This window comes from Aethalodelphis obliquidens, unplaced genomic scaffold (assembly GCF_003676395.1).
Source record: "Aethalodelphis obliquidens isolate GAN/ISIS:26980383/991018 unplaced genomic scaffold, ASM367639v1 scaffold101, whole genome shotgun sequence".
Classification (NCBI taxonomy): domain Eukaryota; kingdom Metazoa; phylum Chordata; class Mammalia; order Artiodactyla; family Delphinidae; genus Aethalodelphis; species Aethalodelphis obliquidens.
In genome coordinates this window covers 1,761,583-1,788,390 of record NW_020838045.1, presented here as the reverse complement: position 1 = coordinate 1,788,390, position 26,808 = coordinate 1,761,583, and the positions used below count along the sequence as shown (strand labels likewise).

Below are 26,808 nucleotides of genomic sequence, written 5' to 3'. Positions count from 1 at the left end.
GTGTAGGATTTTAAGGAAATATCTGCTAAAAGTGGGAGTTGTGTGTATGTGTGTATACTCTCTTTAGTTCCAGGAAAAATAAAAACTATTACAGATGGAACCATGCAGTATTTTCACCTCTAAATTTTTCCATTTGGTCAAATTTCAGAGCATTTGTTTTGTGCAAACTTATTTCAAAATGTATTTGATATTCCTTTAAGGTAAGAATCTTTCATCCAAAAAAACACAAACAAGCACAAAAACTTAGGGTCTACCTAAGAACCCAAGACATATGGCCTAATTTTTCCATTAACTTTCAATGTGATCTTTTAGGAGAAACTTGCCCATAGATGACCTCTGTGTTTCCCGCTGATGAAGTTCTACCTTCTCTATTTCGGTGATCAGAGGAAGAAGAAAAGGTGAGAGTGACCAGGAGAAAGTATGAGGAGCATACATTAGTAGCAGCTCAAAGTTTGGGAGCTAAAATAAATTTCTGAGGACCTAACGCTTCTGTAATGTTCTGTGCCAGCCTAAATTTAACTCGTGTTGAAAAGCCCATGTTCTCTCAGAGTTAAAATTAATCTGTCTCCATGGTGAGTTCCAATAGAACTGTGGCTGGTTAGCTCACCGAGTTAAGAGTACGGCAATGATAAAATCAGAGAAGGTCAGAGAACTGCCTTCTTTCTGTCCCTTGCCAGAGTTGACTCCCCAGCTCCAGTCTCATTTATGGGCACTCCACAGACCTCAGTGGAACGGGGCAAGATAATGTGAATGTGTCAGCACAAGTCAGTCACCTCTGGAGAAACAGCTGGAAATAGGTGAGGTCTTCAACCAATGTACTACAGGCACTTCGGTAGAGAGCTACCATCCAAAAGCAAAGAAAGTACACCGAAGCCGCTGCTTTTCTAAATGAATCCCAAGGACCACCTTTATTCGCATTTCCACTGGTGTTTTAAATGCAGGTTCCCAGGCTCTAAGAAGACCTTCTGAATCAGAGTCCCTCACATTTGGTCAAGGAATCAGCATTTTAGAAAGCTGACCAGGGGACTGTTGTTTTCACCAAGATTTGAAAACCTCTGGTCTAACAAATTCCTTATTTCCCACTGGTAAAATCAATTTTCAGAATGTATCTGGTGCCACATTGCTGATTATCGAATCTGGTATAGAGGACAAGCAACACAGGGCCCAAAGTCATGAAGGATTATTTTCTAATTCCAGCTCAGACACTAATTAACTATGTCATTTTATTTAAGTCTAACCTTAAAATAAAAACAACTTTGAGCCATTTTCTAGACTGAGCACTGGTTCTCCATTTACAGCTGGTTCTTCTTTCCCTTCTCTCCCAAATCCCACTCCAAGACATCGAAAGCATATAAGTTCCTATTTTTAACAGTGATACCCTCCACACACTTAAGAGTCATAGATCTAGACTAGAACAGCCCCTCATCTTCCAAACTGACAGGTAGAAATATTGAGACTCGCCCAAGGTGTAGTTGCTAGTATTGGCATTGAAACAAACATTCAGGTTTTTAGGTTCTGATTTTAAGTAATATATAATTCAACTTCTCACTCCCTGAAGAGAACAATGCCTATACTGACCATAAGAAATGGCTGTGAGGACAAAATGAGATATTATGTATTGTATTTTCATAGGTAAAAAGTACCCATCTGTTCTAGCCATTTCCCACTAGTGCTTAAGGCTTTTGCATCTTCATGACTTTGCTCATAGAGTTTTCATTCCTTGGAATACCTCTCTTTGCTGTATATGCATAACAAAATTCTCACAATCATCAAGGCCTAACCTTTGGGTTCTGCACACTCAAAATCAAAGTGGGGAGAGTGGGTCTCCCCCACACCACCAAGCAATTCTTGGACACCAGCTGGGTGTCCTACAATTCAACTTAATTCTGACACTACCTACCTGGAAAGAGTATCAGACTCCACCGGTAAAGGGCCCAGTCTTTAATCCTATAATCTCGGCTGGGGTTGAAAGTCCCCACCTTCTAATCACGTGGTTGCTCCCCTTACTACACAGCCCTAAGTACTTTCCAACAGTTACCTCATTAACACCCCCAACTCGGCACTTCCGACACCAATTGCCAAGTCCAAGTTGTGCTTATGAGTGACTGGCTATAGATCAGAGGTTCCAATGACCCTTCCTTGGGTTCATTTAATTTGCTACAGAGGCTCACAAAACTCAGAGAAACATTTTACTTACCAGATCACCGGTTTAATGGGTAGAACTCAGGAACAGCCAGATGGAAGAGATGCAGAGGGCAAGGTATGTGGGAAAGGGCGTGGAGCTTCCACTCTCCCCAATCCCCATGGTTCACCAACCTGGAAGCTCTCTGAACTCCATCCTTTAGGGGTTTTAAGGAGGCTTCATTACAAAGGCATGGTTGATTAACTCACTGACCACTGACGATTAATTCAACCTCCAGGGGCTCTCCCCTCCTCTGAGGTTGGGGGGTGGGACTGAAAGTTCCCACCTTCTAATCAGGTGGTTGCTCCCCTTACTACACAGCCCTAGGTACTTTCTAACAGTTACCTCATTAACACAACAAAAGACATTTATCACTCCTCACTTAGGAAATTTCAAGGGTTTTAGGAACTCTGCTGGAAAAGGAGACAAAGACTACTTATATATTTCTTATTATAAGTCACAATATCACACTTAACTAAGAGACTTTCCTAATATTCCCCTTGTCCAGCTTCCAATTTAAATGAGACTCCTTAGCACTATCAGCCTTAGACCAGGCAGAGACGTCCCTGCCCCCATCCTTCCCTTGAGAGGGTCTATCTCTAGCCCTGTTCCTGCCATGCCATTGCCCATGGAGTAAAGAATCTAGGGGAACAAGGGAGGTGTGTACACAGTCAAAGCCCTTGTCTCCCACCTTCCAGAACATATCTGGTACCCCCAAACTTAAAATGTACTGCCCAGCAGGCCCTGGGCCCACTACTAGGGCCTTGATGGGTCTCTTCTTTGGTTGACTTCCTGAGGACAGACCCCAGGGTGCTTGTGTGTGCACCCCTACCCTTGAAGGTAGGTCAAAGTACAGGTGTTTGTGAGACAGGGATGTGGGGAGGGTGGATGGAACATGGATATGAATGGGATGTGTATGAAAGGCCTCTTCCTGTTCTGACCTGTGGAGGTGACCCCACAAATATTAGTACACATTAAACTTACACAATGTATGTGTCAACTATATCTCAATAAAGCTGGAAAAAAAAAACAACCCGAAAGAAATGAGCCTATTTTTTAGATTCTAAGGGGGTCAGCAAACTTCTTCTCACAGGGTTAGATTTTATGTTCCACAAGTCGTACAACTCTTCAGCTCTGCAGTTGTAGCATGAAAGCTGCCATAGCTAATACGAATGGGCATGGTTGAGTTGCAATAAAACTTTATTTAAGGGGCTTCACTGGTGGCGCAGTGGTTGAGAGTCCGCCTGCCGATGCAGGGCACACGGGCTCGTGCCCCGGTCCGGGAAGATCCCACATGCTGCGGAGCGGCTGGGCCCGTGAGCCATGGCCGCTGAGCCTGCGCGTCCGGAGCCTGTGCTCCACAACGGGAGAGGCCACAACAGTGAGAGGCCCGCGTACCGCAAAAAAAAACAAAAAAAAAACAAAAAAAAACACAAAACTTTATTTAAAAAAACAGGTGGTGGGCTGGATTTGGGCCATGGGCTGTTTGCTGACCACTCCATTATCTCTGTTTCTCTTTTCTAGCCCTTACAGCATTCTGTCTCACGTTCTACAGTGATCTGCTTCCCTCTCTCATTTCTATTATGAGAAGTTTGGCTGCATGGCCGAATTTAGTGGCTATCCAAAGAGTATATCATATTACACACAGAAAAAGAATTAAAATCCAGGGTGGCCTTGTTGGTTTGACAAGCAGAGCACTACTGGTGCTAATACAGCATTTAACCCAAGGCCACATTTTGTTTTTAAAACAGGACTAGGCAACTCTGATTTACAGACTAGAGGTGGCATGTAAATGTCACTTGTAACTCTGCTAACCATGTGGTAAATTTGTGTCCTGATTTACCTTTAAAAATACATTCTCCTGGGACTTCCCTGGCGGTCCAGTGGTTAGGACTCCACGCTTCCATTGCAGGGGGTGCGGGTTGGATCCCTGGGCGGGGAAATAAGTTCCCGCATGCTGCGTGGTGCGGGCAAAAATTAAAAAAAAAAAAAAATATATATATATATATATTCTCCTTATGCTAGTGTCTTAGCCACACTTTGGTTAATAAGCAGTTACTAAGTGTGTACTTCTGGAAATATAAAGACAAATAAGGCACAACCTTGCCCTCAAAAAGCTGACCCTTTCATGGAATAATTTGTATACTCCCTCAGGGAAGAGATTATATGTGTGTGATGCCTCATACCTCCAGCACCTGAGACACAGCGCCCCCATACAGCAGGAGCTCACTAAATGATACTTCTATTACTGCCCTCTCAGAGAGGTGAAAAAGGTGACCCTGTGGAAATTCACCAGACCCCTAAGTTCTTGGCCAGTGAATTTCACTTCCTCTGCAGCAAAGACATTCAAACCATGAGTGATTTGTCCTTTTCATGTACTAAATCATTTTGATCAAAGAAGTGGTGGTGTAGCCAACCTCTTCTCTTCTCCACAAAGAACTTAAAGAGCCCTGTGTGAGGGAGAATACTAACTCAGGGATGCTTCCACTGTCAGTAACAATCTGCACTAACATGGCATGGTGATGGGGGAACTGGTTTATTTTGTGTTAGGGCATGTGCTTGTCACCCTGTGGCACTGTTGAGGTGCCCAACATTTACAGGGCATGCCCAGTAGCCAGCACTGCTTTTTTAAAAAATGTATTTATTTATTTTTTAATATTTTGGCTGCACGGCATGTGGGATCTTAGTTCCCTGACCATGGATGGAACCTGCACCCCCTGCACCGGACGTGCAGAATCCTAACCACTGGACTGCCAGGGAAGTCACCAGCACTGCTTTTTGAAGAGCTCACTCTTCCCTCTACATCCTTGAGGCTCAATATGAGGTCCTCAGACCAACAATATCATCATCACAGTATCACCTGGGAATTTGTTAGAAATACAGAATCTTGGCTCTATCTTAGATCTATGGAATCAAAATCCCCTGGGTGATCCTGATGCAATTCAAGTTGGAGAAGCACTGACGTGTAAGACCATATACCATTCAGCTCTCTATCCCTGAGCAAAGCAAGACAACACAGGCAATGAGGGTACAGTTGTTTCCATTAACATCAGCTTCTTGCTAAAACAGCAATTAAGGTGAAGAACATTGGTGTTCTTTCATCTAGAACTACAAGTAACAAAGTAATGCCCACTGCTACCAGTGCACTTTGCATGTAAAATCTCCTCCTTTACTAGAAAGCACTGACAAAGTCAATTCTGCATGGATTTACTTCCATGCCTTTGTCTTTATTGGCACTGCAATGCATTTACCTTCACTGCTGGCTGTGGCAGCATGCCCAGCTTCGCCACTCAAATGCCTACTGTAATACAGGATCACCAGCAACAAGATGCTGGAAACTGGCCAGTCTCCTAGACTTTCTTGTCACAAAGTTACTTGGATGGGCAAGGCACAGGAGGGGAATGGGTAACAACAGGATGTCCTAGCAGCCAGATATACAGAAACTGAGAGAATGAAGTTGAACAGAGGAAAAAAAAACCCAGACATGGTGAAAAACAATTTTGAACACTGGAATCAAGCCAAGTACTGTTGGGAAAAATCCTATCAGTGAGGAGTATACAACAACCAAGAATGTGTTGACAGACAAAAAAAAAACTGACTGGAAGAGCTGCAAACAGCTTCCAACTCTGCACATTGAATTGGCACCCACAATGTAGGTTGTGCAAAATCCACAAGTGAAGATCCGTTCATTCAATCAACGAACTATTCATTGGGATCTATTATGATAAGTGCTGTATGCTGGGTTAGTCTTTTCAGAGATGCCTCAGGGCTTTCTGAAGCTTTCATTCTAACAGGAGAGAGATACAGATAAACTAATTACAGTAAAATAAGTGCTTTAGCAGGAATTTGTATTCTGATCATTGGGGGTGATGAGATGCATTGGAGAAGCTGAGGAAGGCTTAACAGAGGAGACAACTGAGATGGGTATTGAAGGATGAGTAAGAGTTTTCCAGGCAGAAATTAGTGGGAAGGCTATTCTCAAGAGGTCTGTGTGTGTGTGTCTGTGTGTCTGTGTATTCAGCATTGTGAAAGAATATGCATGCTGAGAAGTCATTTTGACTGGAGTATGAAATGAAGCTAAAAAAGAATTCTTGAGCCAGATTGTTAAAAAAATGACTGTCAGGCTAACCCTTTTGCAGTTAATCCTGTAAGCACCTAGGACTTATGGGAGGATTTTAAACAAAGGAACAACAGGATCAGGTATAAAATTAAACGTTGATAAAGATCATTTTACATAGATAACAGTAGTTGTCAGTAGCATCACCTAAGGATCAAAAAAACCCCAAAACCACCAAGGATAACAACAACAGTGATCATGGGGACTTTTTGTGAAACTTGGAGAGTTAGAAACAAGAGGGTAAAGGGAAAATGTATAATCAAATACGCCTCTCAAAGGGATATTGGATATTCCCGCATTCAAGCAGCTACTTTGTGCTAGCCACTCAATAGCTTTTCTTGAAGCAATAATAAAGGAAGCCTTGTTCATCATTGCAGCTGGCTAGATCTGCCCAATTTACTATTTCCCCAAACTCAATCACTACATTTTTCCCCTTTCCTACATTAAGGGCTATTGCAATTTGCATTTTATATTAGATTCAAAATTTCAAATTAAAATATGTCACTTATTTAAAACATTTACATTTTAATGCCAGTATGAATTTGGTACTGTCCATTACATTCAACTTTATTTCATTCTTTAAAGAACAGGAAAAAAAATCAGCACTTATAGAAGTTGCATCACTTGTAGAAGTTATGGAAGATATATGTATATATATATATATATATATATATATATATATATATATATATATATGAATTATCATTTGCTCTACTTTCTTCATTAAAATGCACATCCTAAATTATGTCCATTTTGTGCTTTTAAATGTTGGTCTTAAAACTTGCCAATAAAATGAAAGTAAATGTTCTTTTAAATGGGCTCTCAACCTCAAATCATTTAGACTTTTAATTGTCCTCATATGTTGAGTTTTTGAACGATAATTACAAAACAATATATGTGACTTGACTACCGAGCTCTTTGCTTTCGAAAGTTATGATTCAATTGTACATATTTTGTAGCTACCAAATCTCATGCTTTGGTAGTAGTATTGTTTTAATACAGTCGGTCATGAATAGCAATGATTACTCAATCTCTGAAGATTAAGGTAAGTGGTAAAGATTAAGGTAAGACATTTTCTTGAGTACAGAAAGAAACAGAAAATGAGAATATAATGATATCTCTTTAGAATTTATTGTAGTCTAAATATCACTTTAAGTGAAGTGGTCTTTCAAGAACAACCAGCAAAAATCTTATTTTGAAAGGCTTGTTGTTTCTGATGGCCTGGCCCCATAGGAAGTGTTCTCTAAATTTAATGGTGCTTTCAACGTATACACAGCATCACTGGTCTGTCTCTACCAGCTCCATATTTCAAAATACAAAAGTACTGGACTTCCAAGAAGAGAATGCACTCTCTTGGCATCTAAGTAGATCATGTGACTACCACAGCTACTCTTAATATGAAGCCAATCAACATAAATGTAATACATCTTTAGTCAAAGCAGCATACCCAAGGCCCTAAAGCTGTATGCTTTGATGTGCTGCAGTAAGAAAGCTAAGTCTTGACAGATTCGTAGCATCTTATACTTGTATAGACTGGTAGGCACCCAGGCCTATGTCATGCCCTCAAGAGAGAAACTTTGTCTACTAAGTAACAAAATCAAATTTTGGAGATGAGAACCCCTGCATGCAAACTCTTTACAGGAATCCAAAGCCCCCATGGAACTCTCTTCAGATACTGTCGGTTCCTGTACAGATGGACTCTGCTATGTGCGTGGTGAACATAGCCATTAACTATTACTCACTCTCAGGATTTTAATAGAAGGATCACTATCTATATAAACATGGCTTTTTTCTCAACCCACTAGAGATTCTTGAACCCACCCACCAGTAACTATTCTGAAATAATCAAACTCCATCCACCCACAGCTAGCAGAGGAGTAACAAAGTGAAGTAGGCACGAGTGGCAATAAAAACGTTAGAAAAAGTGGTTCTTTCCAAAATAGTTAGAAGAAAACTTACAATGTTTCAATCTAAGGTAGTACCCAGGCAACAACGGGAAGTTTTCCATTCTTCTCTTTTCCACTCCCTCTTCCATTTCTCACCTTTTTTTTCTGATGGTAAAAAACTTAATGACCTTTAGAAGAAAGAGGTGAATATCTGAACGTATCAAACTTGGAGAAAGGAAATGATGCTGTATGAAGAACACCCAAGAGAATGAAACAGAAGAAATGGCAACAGATTTCTTCACCAATTGCCTGTTTAGTGAATTCCAACGTCAACATCTTTAAAGTATTTTTAGTGGAAGAAGAAAAATATATATGCACCATCCACCCCTGACTTAATGTAAGCCTCTGCATCTATAGCCAGAGATCCACAGAATAAACTATGGGGATATTCTGTCATCCAGTTTAATTACACCAGGCTTGGCAGGCAGTAAAACATTTGTAAATTCTCTGGAAAAGACTAAGCTATATGAATGAAATATAGAAGAATGAATATATTTTATTAGAATAGGCAACTGATGATTGGGAAAGAGACAAAATGAAAACATCCATTCAATAGTCAGAAATAATACTTTTTGTTTTGAGTTACAAAAGGTTTCCAGTTATAACTGTTTTTCAGTGTTTTCACAAATAGAGATAGAAGAATAAAGTATCTATTTTCTATTGAATCTCCCACACTAAAACCTACATTTGTGATGCACATAAGAATACCTCATTATAATTATTATTTTTTCTATTTATAAAATGTGAAAAAGAACCAAAAAATTTAAATATGCTGAATAATCCAAACTGTCATTGGAAATGCAAAAAAAAAAAGAAAGAAAACTGGTTATTCATTAAAATGCATAGTGGGAATATCATGTTTTGTCAGCTCTTTAACTCTTGAGGAGTTCTCAGTAATCATGTAAATCATCTTATTGCAATACTTAAAAAATTTCCCATGTTAGAGAATATTCAATTGTCAGTAACTTTTAAAATTATGTGAAGTTTAACTGGTATAAAGTAAAGAAAAACAGTGTCAATTGATTTTACTGACACGTGAGCTATCAACTATTGCTGAATATTTGTATAACTTTGTCCTTTACTAGATGAACCTAATAAAACAGGGTATGTTTGTCTATACCTAGAGCAGATATTCTCTTCCCATGGTGCTAATTAGTCAAACTTTAATTTGGAAGAAAGGGTTCATGTTGTAATACTTTTGATTTCTGTTACACATCATGTGAGTTATGTGCCGTGACACACTCAGTAACACCCACCGTTTATTGAACCCCTAATACATGTCAGGCCCTGTGATAAAATACTTTAACTGTATCATCTTATTTAAATCTTCACAATAGTATCATTAGGTATGGATGATTATTCTCTCTATGTTATAAAATATTTATTCATTTAACATTTTTTCACCAAATTTACACCTTTCTTGGTGCTTGGGATACCTCAGTGAAATAAACAAAGATCCCTGCTCTTGTGGAGCTAAAACTCTAGCAATAATCAATAAGCGTAATAAATAAATAACCTGGGAAAGGTGTTGCAAGGTAGGAGGTGCCTAAAAAAAATTAAAAAGTGGAGGTGAACAAGGAGTTCAGGAGTGTGGAGGTGGGGGTGTTGCCATTTTAGGGGGTGTGGTCACAGTAGGTCTCACGGAGATGACACATACATGCCAAAATGACACATAAATCCAAAGATGATGGAGGTGAGAAAGTCAGCCTTGAGCCTTCTGGGAAATGATGCTCCAGATCAAGAGAACAGCCAGTGCAAAGGTCCTAAGGTAAGAATTTACCTATCATGTTCAAAGAATAGCAAGTTGGGGGTGCAGGGAAATAAGAAATTGAGAAATGGCTGGATGAGTAGAGGAAGGGAAGTCAAAGAAGCAACATAAGACAGTATATCTAGGCCATTGTAAGTATTTTGCTTTTACTGTGCATAAAATCAGCAACCTTTGCAGTGCTTTGAGCAACAAAGTGATATGACCTGATGTCCAGTGTCAAAGGACAACTGTAGCTACTGTAATGGATAGCAGGTTATAGACGGAAATGTCAGAGGCAGAGGCAATTAGGAGGAAAGAGATGAAGGAGGCTCTGACAAAGGCAATAGTAGTAGAGGTGGTGAGAAGTGGTTAAATTTTGGATATGTGTGAAGATAGTACCAACGGGGCTTGATGACACATCGGATGAGTTGTGCAAGAGAGGGAGAGGAATGATGGACGATTCCAAGATTTTTGGACTGAACAAATGAAGGGATGAAACCAACAACAGATGGGAAAACTGAGTAGAGTAGGTTTGGATGGGAAAAGAGAAATTCAGTTTTAGACAAGGTAAGTGACAAATGTCCAGTTAGACATATGTGTTTGGAGTTCAGGAGCGAGACCAAGATGGGGAAATAAATTTAAGAGGAGGTGACAGAAATGGCATTTATAGCCATGCAAGGGGATGAAATCACTAAGGGGTGAGTGGAGACTGAGAAGATGACCTAGAGTTGAACCAAGGACATTCCAATATGAAGAAGAGAAGAGATGAGACCAGCAAAGGAGACTGAAAAGGAGCAATGAAACAGAAGTTAAACCAAGAGATAGTGCTATTCTAAAAGCCAAGTGAAGAAAATGGACCAAGGAGAAGGAATGATCCATTTTACAAATGCTGCTCACAGATTAATTGAGATGAGGATGGAAAATTGACCATTGGCTATAGTGAGAAAACGAAGGAATGTTCTTAACTGCTATATTTTAACAATATAACACGTTAAAGTAATAATAAGGATTACCATTGATTGTGTGACTACTATTTGTCAAGCACTGCATTATATGATTTACAAATGTTATTTTTACCTTTCCCAATAATCCTAAAGGTAGGCATTCTTTTCTCTTTAGAGATCTGGAAACCAAAACTCCGAACCACTAAGTGACCTGTCAAATATTACACAGCTAATAAATGTTAAAGCCAAAATTGGAACTCAGGCTTGCCTTGATCCTAAAGTCAATTCTAGTATACCATGATGTCTTCTGCAATCAGGAGAGGATATATTAATACTAGGAAGGAGAGTAAAAATGAAAATGCAATGGTTTTTTAAAAGCTTCTTCTTAGGACTTCCCTGGTGGTCCAGTGATTAGGACTTCACCCTTCCATTGCCGGGGGTGTGGGTTCAATCCCTGGTTGGGGAACTAGGATCCTGCATGCTGCATGGTATGGCAAAAAGTAAAAAGAAAAAAAAAAAAGCTTCTTCTTAATGGAGACTTATATGTAGGCAAAAAATTGAAAGGAAGAAGAGCCACAAAGCTAAAAATTATGTTTTATCACCTTGTAATTTATAAAAACTACAGTAGCGGCCTAAATATATGTTCCAGTCTATTCTTGCTTAGCTCACCTTAAAAATTATTGTCAGACTGATGGTCTTAAAACATTGTTTTCTACATTATTGATGTAACCAAAACCTTTGGCTATAGGTTCTAAGCTCCCAGCTTGGCATTCTGGGTATTTTATTAACTGACCTGTTAGTTTAGGGCATGTGATGGGTCTATGTTCTGACCTGAGGGACGGGATAGACATTACCTTTACTATATAAATAACATTTCATCATGAACAAAACCTTTGCAATGCTAATGCCTTGTATCTACCAAGCTTGGCTAACTGTGTTATTTCATTAAACTCCTTTTCTGCTATTATCTTGCTGAGACCAGGACACCTTGGGAGATCCTGCCTCTCTCCCCCGCTTCCTCCCTCCTTTCTTTGATAATTTATTGAGTCGTATTATGGCCAGGCAGTCTCCTAAGCACCAAAGATACGTGGTGAACCAGACAGATGAAGTCCTGTCCTCTCACCCTTATATTCAAGTGGGGAAGACACACAGAAGTAAGTTTTTTAAAGTGGTAAATTTGATGAGAAAAAAGACATGGCCAGTCATGGCTTAGGAGCACATAATGTTCTTAGGAAAACAGTCTTTTCTGTGGTGGGGAACACTCAGCATTCAGAAATCAAAGTTATTTCAGTTAGCACTTGGAAGGCGAGTGAAGAGGAGAGTTGCTTAAGCTTGTGGCAGAAATACATCATAGGCAGGATTGCCAGGAGCCTCAGAGATCCTGGTTTAAGCTTATTATATTCAGTGGTCAGTGTCCTGGTCCATGTGGCTCTTGTTTGATTGGACACTGAGGTAAGAATTCACCACATTTTGTGCATTGCCCTAAGTTATCCCACACTTTAATATTCTCAATATAAAATTAGACTAGGTCTCATACAAATAAATTTATCCTTCAGTATTAAATAATTTCCAATTACCCTTTGAGATTCTCAAAATGGAAATTTGTGTATAGGTAAATACATATTTTGGGTGCTGTATTTCTCTCTTGGGGTGCTAGAGACAATTATAGTAGCTAAGTCTATTTAACATCTGTGACTTAACTAATGATTCCAGTTACGTTAAACTGGATTCTCAATTTTCTTAATATCCTCCAGGTTCCAAAATCTGGACTGAAGCCACATGATGAGGCTTTATCATATGTATTCTTTTTATATTTTTGTACTCATAGCCATAGTAACATTGAAACTAACAATAAAACTAATAAGATTGTGTTAGCAGGAGTTTCAGAACTAATAAAGGATGAGTTTAGATCTACTAGGATTTGAAGCTCTGATTCTAGGAAATTGGGAGAGTCCAAGGAAGATACTCAGAGCAATAACCCACACCTTCTCTGATTACGATCTTAAGAAATTAAAGCTAATTTTACCTTGGAAACAGGAAATAGTAATTCCTTTTTTTTTTTTTTTTTTTACTTACAAGTATAGATGAGGTTAAATAACTTCTGATGCACAGTCTGTTCAAATAGGCATCACTCATCTCCAATACCACCTACATAATCTCTTGCGTAGGAAATTTAACATGACTTACCTACTTTAAGGGATGGGACACTCTGTGGCAAAGCTGAAATCAATTTACTCAAGTCTATGAGGATAAAAGAAAAGTGTGCTGGGCACAAATAGCATGACGCAAACAGTAAAAACAGAACCACTTATGAGCCTGAAGATGTGAAGTTATATTGAATGAAAAAATACAAAGTGAGTATATAGAGATGTTGAAATCTCTTCAATAAGCTTAATAATATGTATTTGAAAAAATAAAACATATACATCCATAAACACAAGGGGAGTAATGTGATAGAAAAGGAATAGTATCTTCATTGAGTTCTCGGTTTTTTAAAAATACCATAAACTTTTTTTAATACAAAAGTCATTCCAGGACCAGAGAAGGAATGGTTCAAATATTTTAGAGTAGGCCCAGTAGTGGTGCTATGAACTACATTTTTTTTTAAAAAACAAATCTTTTAAAATACTTAGTAGCATGCATCTTTAATTGCTTTGGTAATAAGTAACTTCCTCTTTCTAGCCTACTGCTTGCATTTAACATCGAGAAGTTAGATAATCTGCAAGTACTTGCTGAACTGAATTGAGCTGACCATCTAGTCAAATGTCAGGTCAAGTGAGGGGAAAAATAGTCAAAGTGATTGTTTATTAAAGTGAACATAAGTTAATGAATAATTATTTCAGTTATAGTAGAGAGATTTTATATATCTGCAAGGAGGTAGACTAAGTTCATTCCTATTCAAATTTTCTACAATTTGATGAATGGTTGCCCCTTTAGACACAGCCACTGGTTTTAAAAAATTACTGGCACAATTGGTCTCACCGTATTTAACTTGATTGAATACATTTATAGGAAATAAAAAACAGAAGGTGCTCCTATCACCTCACTAGGGCTGAAGAAAGCATTAAAAAATCTAAAGGAATGGTACTACTCCCTTCACATTAAGGAAAGAAATTAATAATTTTCAATAATATAAAAATGAATAGTGTTATATGAAACTATTCCTTTCAGTGAAAATTGAACTCTATTTTGAATATGATTTCAAATACATCATATTCAAAATTAGCACCCCCCCCCGCCCCCACTAGTCCAAAATCACAGACTGACTAACGCTAATGAACCACTGCTTTCACTCCTGTTCTGTGCCAGTAAAACTAAGTTCAACTCATTCCACTACCACTCAGTTCATCGAGTCTTGCCTTCTGCCAACTTTCAGAGTCTCTCTTAAGCCTTGTCCAATACAACCCAAACAGCTGTCTTATTATCTTTGGAATTCAGAGAACTCGGCCCTACACTACTCTGCTCCATTTTCTTGCCCTCTCCTTGACCTCTCACCAACTCCTCCCCTTAACTTTAGAATCAAGCACATAAACCACTGAAGAAAAATCGGTCCTATGTAAACACTCTGGGCCTCGATTTTTGACTCCTTCCTTTCTCCCTATGGAAATCCAGGGCACAGAGGAGATGCTCATTAAATACTGATGGTCTGATAACTTACAACAGGAGTGATTATAATATGGATTCAAGAACATTCCTCAGAAAACCGCATTCTCTGAAACTTAACTATGCAGAGCAAGGCCTTGTACTCAAAAATATTTAGTGTCTTTACCCCTTTAAACAAATATTTAAGGTTTCCCATTATTTCCTAAGTAATTTCCTAAGGACTCATTGCAGCACGCTTCAAGGGGCAAAGGAATAAAATGTCTTGGTAAGAGCTTCCAAATTCCTTCCATTCCCCTCTTCATGGCCTAGGTACCCATTCGGTAGCTGACAGTTCACGGCTGAGTCCTTCACTGGGCACTGCCCTCAGGAGCTGCAGGAAAACTGTCTTGTTAAAGATTATACCCGCTTCCAACGGGCAGCCCATAGCCAGTGACTGCCTGATGTGGGAATAGAAAATTCCTACCCTTGACTCAATTTCAGACAATTTTGAAGGACCCATAGGATCTGCTAAGGGCAGAGTTGCAAGCACGCTGCCATCAATTTCAGAAGCAACTAAACCTTCTCTTTCCAGGGAACCCAACAGAACACGTGTGTCTTCCCCACTAGCCCATACGCTTTTGAAGGCAAGAACTCTATTTAGCATCTTCAGCCCATGCTAAGCACGATCCTTACAATAGCCAGGGGCCCTGAAATAGTATTTCTTATTCATTTACATGAAGGAGTTAATCAAATAAAATGCAAATTGTAAGGAGCAATTCTGCTAATTTAATAGGATTGAAGGACACTGGTTACCAAGGGCTAGCATAAGCCATACTTCCTGCACAAAAATCATCCGAGACATGGCTGTGGCAGCACCAGAATTTCAGCATAGGAAGATCTTAACCTGTGCCACTGTGGCTGAAAGGGGCTTCAAACTCAAAAGTGGAAGCTGAAATGGCAGGGCACTTTGGAGAATATTGAGAAAGCATCCAATGTCCATAGTAAGATAGGGTACGAAGGGGAAGGAAATACTGACAGAGATTGCACGTGTTATGCTGAAGCCCTCCTCAGGCAGACTCTAGTGCTCCCACTGACCTCAAAATTCTTTAAATTTATAAATTCCTGTGCTCTATTCCACCACTGAATCAGAATCTTCAGAGCTAAGGGGGTGAGTTTTGACAACAGCTAGATTATGTTACTTTTTATTTTAGCTGAATTCTAATGATCAAGCACATAATATTTAGCTTGTGCCTAAGTAAACTGCATTCCTTTTCATTTTACCTTCAATGTTTGGCCATTTCCCAACTTACTAAAATTTCCAATATGAAGTGATCAGAAAAAGTATGGAAAAAAAAATCCCTACTGGTTTCTTTTCTTCTGCTTATTAGAAATGTAGAGGTATTTGATGAGAGAGAGAATGCAAACTCAGCTAAAACGAGGGTTTTTTTTGTTTTAGGAGGCTCACTTTTGATTTCCATCTATAATTCCAAAGTTTTATATTTATTGGTAGTTAACGAAACAGTTCACACATGCTAGGGATAGATCCTATTTTCTTATTATTGAAAGTATATTATATTCTAAAGCAATATTCTTTTTCCATGGGATCTTAATATAAAGTCATTTTGGAATTTATATTTCTATCTTGCCATTAAATTATATATAACACTTTCCTTTATCCTTTTCTGCCCAGCTGCCTTCTCCAACTTCCCCTTCCTCCCAAACGGATTGCCCCTTTTGGGTCACTTTGCTGTTGCCGTCATTGTAAAGAAAGAAACTTTAAACATTCTCATTGAAGAGTTACATTTAAACCACAGCATTTTTGTTAGGGTGGGTGGCAACTTTCTAACACTACTAAGCAAAGATAGTTTGAACAGGTAAGCCCCATTATAGAATGTTGCCTTCTGTGGTAATTTTAAACTTCGGCCTCTGTATTTATCTAGCAGTGCCAACAGTGGTTTAGTCTTAGGAGGAAAGAAGCAAGGAAATGAAGAGAGCCCAGGAGAGCAGAGGTTCAACATGAAGATGTTTGGAATGAAGATGGAATTCAGGAGGAGTCCTTGGGAAATTCACAAAACTGGGAATCAAAGGTACCCTGGAGATACAGACTCTTAAACTGTTCCTCTTCTTCCTAAAGTATAAATTTGAGTAGGTCATAAAATGTTATATTTTCCTTATGCTCATGAAACCTCGATCCATCAGCTCCTGACTGCCACACCTGGGGACTTTGGGCTCCTGCCTTATCTTCTTACATTCTGCATCGCACACCGCATTCCCTGAGGAAAGTAGAATCGGCTCCTGCTTACAACAACTTTGTTCTTGATCTTCCCTCTACCTGGAATGTGATATCTTCTCCACACCAATGGGAACCCTTCAAAGTCTAACGCCAACCTTATCTCCTTTAACAAGCCTCTTGTAATCCCCCCAAGTGCGTGTGTTCTGACCCTTTCCCGAGCCTGTACCACACTTGACACCTCTCTTAGAAGTATACACAGTAGACAACCTTGAATTATAGTTATGTAGGATTTTGTTTATCACCTCTACCCCTGACTAACCTTATTTGGGCCCAGACATATGACATCACTCATTCCTATATCGCTCGTTGCAGGCCCTCTTATAGCGTTCTGCACACAGAAGGTGCTCAAATATCTATAGTAGGAGTGGTATGAAGGAAGGGGGAAGGGAAGGCTGGAGAAGGAAGTGATGGAGGGAAGGAAGGAAGGAAGGAAGGAAGGAAGGAAGGAAGGAAGGAAGGAAGGAAGGAAGAAAGGAAGGAAGGAAGGGAAGGAGGGAGGTAAGGAAGAAGGGAGGGAGGAAATTAGGAAGGAAGGGTCAGCCATTTCTTCTCCTTCTATTTGTAGGTTACAAACTACTTAATATTAACCATCACTCCCTTATTACTCAACTTCTTTTACTTTCCTCAATCCGCAGTTTTTGTCTCAGTTTACAATGCAACGTGAGTTTGGGAGAACACTGATCTAAAATGGATCTGCTGTCACTAAATGCTTTAGCATTCATCCATGTAACACTGATGTACTGATGACCTACTATATGCCATGTACAGCACTGGGCCCTGGAAATATGAAACAGACAGACCCCAGCCTCCTGGAGTTAAGCTAAGCCCTTCCCTCATGGTGAGGATCGCACAGAGCGGCTTGCTCTGTGACTGTGCTATTACGGGCCCTGGAGGAGAACCCCGACAAGACAAGGGAAAGCAGCAGAGTCCAAACCCCCTGGAGACCCCTTGAATGCATTTACTCTGCACACTGTGGAGCTGGGAGCCTCTTGAGTACCATTCAGAAGTTCTGTCATGTTGAGAACAATTAGGGGCTTTAACAGGGGTATTCAAAAGCCAAGCACTGAGAGCCACCAGATTCATTTGTTACATTCAAATTTTCTCCCCTGGCCATGCGAAGCTTTGTTTACACAAAATACTTGATACCATTCTAAGTTTCTCAGTTTTCCATTTTTACTGCTGTGTTTAGCTCCCCTGCCTGTATTCCTTCTGAAATAAAGTTGATGGAGAGGCTGGGAACATTGCAGTATATTCATAGCCAGTATCATTTCTTCAAAGAAGTAGGACGGGTGGCTGGAAGGCACTGCAAGATCCAACCTGAATAAAAGTATGTCTTCCACAGCCCCCTCCCCACCTTATCATCTAAAGTGCAGTCTATTGAAGCCATTTTTTCTGGGTTGGAAAAAAATTAATGGCATATTCTCTCCAAATGTCACTATTATAATAACGAAGGGGAGAAGCGTATTATTCCAAACTTTTCCCTCTAGCATAGGAGTCACATGTTAAACATCTTGACAAATATCACACACACACACACACACACCCCTGTATCTCCTTCCCTTAGTAGCTGTGTGGTGGTAACTTGGCAAACTTGATAAAAATAATACTGTCTTCATTATTCCCAAGGTGGTTCATTATGGTCTATGGAAGCAGAGGGACCCTGTCGATGAAGAAATGAAGTAAGAAATTCCATCTCTTCAAAGTAAGATAAAATGTGGCTAAAAGATATTTTGATAAGACCCCTCGGTGGAGGACTTTGAAAACCAGAAGGCAACATGCAGTACTGAAAGAATGATGGCAGTCCTAAATGCCAGGGATGTCCAGAGCAGATGTGCAGGAGAGTCAGGAAAAAGGAGGGGCTCCAAAGAAGAGCAGTTCCCTGCTAATAAGAAAGAGGATAGTATGGAAAAGGCAAGGAGGCCCCACCAGTGACCTATTTTCTCAACTCTTTCTGTATTGTGTTTCTAGAGATCGAATGAGGTCAAGAATGGCAGACCATGCATAAAGTCCACAAATTCTGAGAGGGGGCGCCATGTGAGTAATTAACAAGTCAATAAAGTGAGCTAAAAGATTAGATGCACTAAAATTAGCCTCAACAAGAACAACTACTTTTCTTATGCCACACACTACTAAAAAAAATTCATATGCCAGGACATACTGTTATGAAATTAAAATACTCAATTGAAGGCTTGTGTCATATCAAGAATCTGGAATCATGCATCATGGGAGAGCCAAAGAATTGTGAGACCTTGGAAACTTAATTTCATTCCTCTGGTTCAAAATTTCCTTTTGGCTAAAATGATATAATGGGGCATCCTTTATTCCTACACTGTATATAATTTCATTAGATTTTTATGAAGCCATAGGAATCACCTCTGGCTATATTTATAATCATTCATTTTCATTTTGACTGAAATAAAGATTATTTTAATGCAAAATTTTTGTAATAGTAGACAATTTTACATTATAATAGATGAACACTAAAATTTGAATGTGAATTTACCTGTGTTGGAACTTTAAATGTATGTTTTTTTAGGAAATTAGATACTCCAAGTCCATCCATCCAAAAATCCAACTCCTTTGATCCACATTCCACCACCATGTTCATCTTCCTTTCTTTTTGTATGTAAGATAAACATAATTCATGTGCATATGCAATGCAAGTATTTTGGCTCTAGACATATATGGTTTTTATTTACGAGGGCCACAGGAATTATTCCAAGGGATCTAGAATTGTCATAGATACCAATCTTCCTATGTAGATAAATATATTTCAAAGATATAAGTAGGCCCTGTTGTGACTATACATAAATTCACTTTTTAAAGACATTATATTGAGAATAATTTATTGTTGTTATTATTATGCATTTTCTCAATCAACTGATACTGAAAGTACAACTATGATTAAGTGGTCTTCCAATTTTTTGCAATTAAAAAGGGGAACTTTATACCAGAAAATGATGAAGATCATTATACTAAGTCACAGCTGTATTACATGTAAACATTGACAGGGTAAGAACCTACCAATTAACTCACTTTGATCAGGCCATGAGAAAATAAACCACTATGAATAATTTTATGATTATTCATACAGTGATTTATTATAATTATAATTCACATAAAGTATAAGCTACATAATTAACAAACATATTGAAAAGAGTGAAAGTCTATAATTATATGATCACAATTCACAGTCCATTTCATTTTTTTTTTTTTTGAGTTCAAACTCCACACACAATTTCCTGACTTAGGAAGTATTACAAAATACAATCTAATTTTACTCGTAAATATATATTCTTAGACATACCTCTTGTATGAACAAAATAGCTCATTTAGTGCCATTTACTGTATTTTTTATATATATATATATATATATATATATATATATATGAACATGGTAACTATAACATACCCTTGGAATAGCTTGTCATGAAAAAGATTACTTTTAATGCTGTAATACGAAAACAGGAAAGAGCAGATTTTCAGGAGAAAAATATTAAAGTGCTTTGCTTTTTCCCTCTGCTTTATTCACAGTTCGCTGCCTGGCAATTTCAGATGGTGTGATAGGAAAGCAACACCAAGTCGGTCAGTCACCCCTTGTGTAAAGCTAACAGCCTTAGGAGTCTTCGAGTTTTGGCACCTGTATATTGTTTCTACACAGGGGAACCAAAAAAGCATGTCAGTTAAGGATCTTTCATTATAAGTCAATGGCCAGGGGAAGCAACAAGGGTATATCCTTCCTTTGAGCCATGTGGTTGGCCTGTAATGGAATGCTCTCTGCACTGGGAGATACTCCAGGGTAGCATTCTCTGGGTGAAAATTAAAAGCATATTGGTAAGGTGATTAGCAGAATCTGTCAAATAAACAAGCCTGTCTACAATATTATAACATTCCTTTGTAAATCTGCTTGAGCAAATCTGAAGGGTTTCCAGAAGACATAAGAAATATGCATTTTTAAAATATAGGAAACCAAGAAAATGCTTGTTATTTATAGGCATCAATGAAGTCGGATAAACAGGCATGATCAAATTCATCTGAAAAAAATATTGGGGATCCTTAATGCAAAAATCAAGACGCTGGAAAGTTAGGAAAAGGAGGTTGCTCTATAGCAGGAAAGTTCCTTAAGTGCATGTATATTTATTTTTATTTACAGGGTTAATTTTCTACTTTCCAACTCTACCTTGACCAAAAACATAAAAACTTACTCTTTAACCTGATTATCGCCACTTAAAAACATATATGGAAGGTCATATCACTAACAATGCCCTATTTTCATATATGTAAATATATCTATGTTAAGATACACAAACATTGAAGAAATGCGGTGTTAGTAGTGACACATGGGGGGTTGCCTCCCCCTAAAGAACATTAGTAATTATTGCAACTAGCAAATTCCAGAACAGAACTATTACCTTTATATTCTTATGTCCTCTATTATGCTTAGTATTCAAACGCATTATGCTTTTGTTAATAAAGTGATACATGACAGTAGCCTTTTGGTCAATTGACCCAATTTAAGTAGTAGCATCAAGTTCGTTGGTGAACCTTGATTTATTCTTGGTACCAAAAACAAAAACACCTAAGTACTCAGGAGCATTAACAACAACAACAACCAAAGCAATCAGCTTAAAACACTCTCACACAAAACCCTTGGTTACCATTCTTTGAATGATTTTCAAAAGCAACTTTTTTTTTTGTTACTCAAGACAACTATATTCCCCTATGAGTACTGCGGAAAACAATTGAGTACTGAGTGAAAGTTAGCAACCAAAGCATTTAATTTGCCTGTATTATCTACTCACTGAACGATGTTACCTACCAGATAACTGTAATTGATACAAGAAAGCGCCTATAAAGATTTACAATAAGGGCGTGAGAAAAAATGCACTGTTAAATTCATATGACTTTGGGGAACCCTTAATAATAATAATTCCATATATCTCTAAGGCACCGCATGATGGTAAGCACTTAGACACACGTCTTGTTTCTTTAGTGCAATATGTAACTATTCTATTGTTTTTAAATTATTAAATGATTAAATGAGGGAAAATGCCGGGTCAGAAGTCCCAAGGCTAGTAAATGACGGAGCCTGAAGTGCAACTCAAGGCCTCTCACGCAGCACTGAATCCTCTAATACCTGGATGTCTCAGAGAGCTGAGCTCTTTCCTCGTTGAGATTCCTGAGACAACTAATGGAAAAAGGATTGGAATTTAATAATAAAAATGCTGACATGGCCTGATCTATAGCTGCCCAAACGGTGCCATTATAATTATGCTTTATAAATTGAGCATTACCAGAAAACTTGCTACTTTTAAATATTATTAATCAACACTTGGGTGCTTCCGTTGCCACAAATTATAGAGTAGTCTGCTTTATCAAAACATGTGACTTGCCAAACACCAGATTTTATCTGTTTTAAGACAAAGTATATCCCAAACATTCAGTATATATATTAAACAGACTAAAAGATTCTGAAATAGAAATCTTAAACCTAAAAGTTCAGTTGTTTTTAAAAATGTTTTATCTGTCATTTTAACAATAATATGATTTGTTCACATGCATTGCAAATGTAATACACATTCATTTTAAATTTGTTCTCTAAATTTAGCTGATTACTTATCAGCTAAATCTCCTGACTTTGCTGAAGCAACTGGTCAGGAAACAAAATTAGTGCTTTCTATATTTATAAATGATATTTCTTCTATTTTTGAATACTTTCTAATCTAATTACATACCCTGGGCTGACAAAATGGCAATAAGATAGAGAAATAGATATTATATTTTAAATTATTCACTGCCTTCATGTTTAAATGCTTTCCTAATAAAAGCAAAGCTTTCTATTATTGATTTGTGAGTTACTTAAGAAAAATGCCGTAACCTGCCTTGGTTACATAATCCTCATCCAAAAGAAAGTAACAGGTTATAAAGTACCATTAAAATGATTGAAACTATCTTTCCTAATGTGAACATATGCAGTCTTCAAGTAAAAGGATAGCAATTTCATGCGTGTATGTATGTTTCACAGCCAGTGTCGTTTTTTAAGACTTCTTTTCCTTTCTAGTATTATTTCCATCTACTACTGAGCTTCTAAAACCTCTAGAATATGCCCTGTTTGGTAACATATGTGTGGATTATGTCAGAAAACAACTGAGGAAGTCATTTACAGAATATTAAAATAAGGCGTACAGGAAGACTCATTGCAGACTGTATTTCTGCACATAGTTGGAGACTAACATCCTGGAAGCAGCCGTAGTGTTACCCTGACCCCTGAAGGAAGGAATCAGGAGTTAACTTCACATGCAGTTTCCTACACAATGTGAACACCAAACCTCCAAATCCACTGGCACAATTTATCAATGTTTGGGCATGTCCTGCAGAAATAAGAAAGTCATCTCAAATATCAGAGCTCAAAATTTCATTCCACCATTCCACCATTCTGATTTGGGGTAAGCAGATCTTTCCAAAGTTACTTAGTGGATGTCTACATCTTGCACCGACTCCATTGGAAAACCAGAAAGAATTATCTCATCTCTATGATAGAAAAGTCATTTAGCCTTTCTTTCTTTTTTTTTTTTGTAGAATAAATGTAAAGGGAAATAGCACAACTAGATGATAAGGTGATTTAATTCAACAGGGTTAGGATTTCAGCAGTTTCATTTTGAGGGAATATATAATCTACTGAGGGAAAAACAGATCCTAAAACAACAGAAGGCCGAAAGGAGATGATGTGCCTCTTCTTTTAAAGAAAATCATGGCTCCAAATAAAACATCAGGGAAATTGACATTTTATTCTGCAGTATTCCTCTGTACCCTGAGCAAAGCACATTTCTCGTCTCATGGTAAAACTCACAGGCGGCTGCAACATGTCCTTTAAGCCATGCAATAAGTAAAACTTGAAAAAGGATTGCTCTTTTTTCCCCTGGGATTTGTATTAATAATGAATTCGTTGCCATTTATTTCTTTAATTTAACAGGATAACATTACCTCTGAAGGTTTTTACTTCTCTTTTCCCAGAGGGTTAAAATGGCCCAGAAAGAGGCTGTCAAAGCAGAGATAAAGGTACAAAACACTCATTTCTGACACACTGTGGAAGCAATCATTTTTATTGAGGGAACCACCAGACTGAAATCTGCATCAAGCTCTACCAGGAAAAATACAAGAGAGGATCTCAAATAGTCATTCCATTCACAGTCTTCATTTCAATGGATTTAACTTTCTACTCGCTTAGGGTCATGTATTTCAATCATAGGGTACAGAACTATGACCTTGGCTGGGATCATCAGCCCCAATTACTCAATGGGGCACTTGTGAAACATTGCGGACTCAATTTGACTCTCCACGGGTGTGGCTAAAATTGCTCCTGCCTGGCCCTAAAGCTTACATGATCTGCTGTCCCCCAGAAACTCACTATGAGAAAACTCATGCTAAATTCGCCACAGAGATCAGGGTTTACAGGACCCTTGGAGCTAATCTCTGTCTGTCTTCCTCCCCTTCCTCCTCCTCCTCCTCCTCTTCCTCCTCCCCGTCCTCCTCCTCCGTTAGCTGTTACAAGCCTTCAAAAGTTAACAGGGGTGATGAAGCCTCTATACAATCATTTCATCTCACTATCGTTGACTGAAGCTCGCTGATGTAATGAAGTTACATAATCACCGATTATGCACGACTTCCATCCATCTTCCTTCATATCCACATATCTTCTCCCCTCCCCTTCAGATCAATCTACCAGGTGAGATTTATAACACATGTAAATGCTCCATTCTCTCATCATTGGAACTGAATATGGGACTTTAGCATTGCAGTACAGTGCACTGAACCACGTCATCAATATTGATTTTTTAAATCCTGTTTCCCAGGCAGAATATGCTTAAGCATCCTTCATGCTCTTGTCTCTAACTTTTTACCGAAAGGGTAAAATAGATGTAACAGATAGAACACATCCTCAACTTAAGGTTAAGGGAAGTGTGTAACTGCCTGCATTTCCAAAGCTGGCTGCACTGCAATAAAAGGATGGTCTCTGCTTCCAGACCTTCGACTCCCCTGCACGTGGGTCGCAGCCTCAGCTATACAGGATATTGGGTAAATAATTATATTATTGGACAAACTGAACTTAAGAAAGAAAGCATTATGGTGATACTGAAAATAATATTGCACCATTCTCTATTTTAGTCATCGTTTTCAGCTTTTTCTTTTCTTTTTTAATTCTGAATGATAATCCAGTAGATAAAAAAGTAGCCTAGGGTACTTAATAATCTCCAATAATCACAACCTAGAGAACAATTAACAATGATTATCACCTTAAAGTTTAAGAACTTGACAAGTGGGATGTCCCTGGTCCCATTGCGGCTGTGAAATGCAGCAGAATGCTGCACTGAGTTGAAAACATATTTCTTTTAATGAATAAAGAGTGGCTCGTTTCATTTTAAATAGGGCTCTTCAGTAAGTGTCCTTTCACGGCTGCTACCCCTTCCAGAACACAAGAGCCACAAATATTGCATCCAAACAAAGAGTGTCTACCCAGAATTAATTCAAGACACTCTCCCATATCAAAATAATTGGAGGGGGAGTGATGCTTTGATTTATTTTCAATTACACTCAGAATACAGTCCCACACACACACACACACACACACACACGCACACACACCAACACACCCAACTGCAGTTATTCCATTCAGTGCCAATAACGGCCACATCACAGCCATCTAGGCGATGCAGCAATCATCCAAGTCACCCATTCCATTACAAACGCCCAAGTTTGCTCACGCCACTGATGGGTTTGCATATATAAAATGACCTTACCCACAAGAGTCTTCCAAATTATTCTCCTCTGGATATCAGTCAGTAAGGTAACTGCTGGTCATCACAATGCGTATTCAGAAAAATCCACGTTTTACTCCTGTGCTCTTTTTCTTGTTTTTGCTAGCAATTAATATCGTGAACAAGATACCCATTCACAAATGCCAAGTTCACCATAAAAGCAGATAATTCCATACAGCTCTTCCCTACAAGACTGCCTCCAGTTAGTTCTCAAAGTGCCCGATTGTTCGGTGAAGATACAATCCAGGTGCAGAGCAGGGGAAAAAAAAAGAAAACTGGGAGAAAAAAGAAGAGGCAGATAGAAAAGGAGAGACTGATAGAGGAGAGGGCAGAAAAAAAGGGAAGAAATTTTTTAAAAACAAGGAAAGAAAAGGCCGGTAAGTGAGGAAGTCTGTGAGCTCTACGACAAGAATCGGAGTCTTGCCTTTGGCAAATCTTCTGTATCCATGTAGCCTTTCAGATCCCCTTGGTCCCCAAGTAAAATTTCCAGATCCGGGATGCAGCCATAAGAAAGAATCCTATGTATATTTCACAAGTATCCCGCAATAACAGATCCAACGGGGCTTTCCTTGTACAGTACTGCTATGTGAAAGCACACAACCCCTGCTGTTTGGGAAGGTGTCTCCTGGGTCCTAGCTCTCTTCAGCAGCCCCCAAAAATGATTTTTCAAAAAAGAGTGGGGGAAAAAAAGCAGCTTTGCGTTTGCCTTGAATGATGCTAATCCTGAGCGAAAACGACAAGGAAACCACGACTAGCACGAGATCTTGATTAATAGCCACAATCCACTCAAAATATCCCAGGGAAGAAGGAGCGAAAACAAGAAAAAGAAACTGCAATGCATAAATGATTCCAGTGTTTCTACAAGATCGGTTCATTTGATTGAATGCATTCTCTGGTTTGCTGCAAGTCATAAAGAGGATAGTGTTACTGCCACCCAATGGATATTTTAGTACTAGCCAATCCACAGAACGCCACCGCTTTGCGAGTTTTAGTTTTCAAAGACTTAAGAGAGAGGAGTGTAGCCTGGGAATCTTTGGGAAAGGACCCTGCGAGGCCTCGAATAACGAGAATCTGTCCTTCCAGGCAAAAGTGGACCGGCAACTGGGGACGCTTCACCCAGTCCAGCGTTAGCCACCTTAGAATTACGGTTCCATTTCTATAGGAGGCAGAAAGGTAGAGAG

General features: G+C 38.8%; 1 protein-coding gene across 1 annotated transcript in view; it reads right to left on the bottom strand.

Annotated features, from left to right (window-relative positions):
* Positions 1-26,506, bottom strand: part of IL1RAPL1 (interleukin 1 receptor accessory protein like 1) — a 1,327,113-nt gene extending 1,300,607 nt beyond the window's left edge. Inside the window, exon 1 of the mRNA XM_027096331.1 lies at positions 25,610-26,506. The gene's annotated coding sequence lies outside the window, so the exon portion shown is untranslated. The remainder of the gene's footprint in view (positions 1-25,609) is intronic.
* Positions 26,507-26,808: the final 302 nt, after the last annotated feature.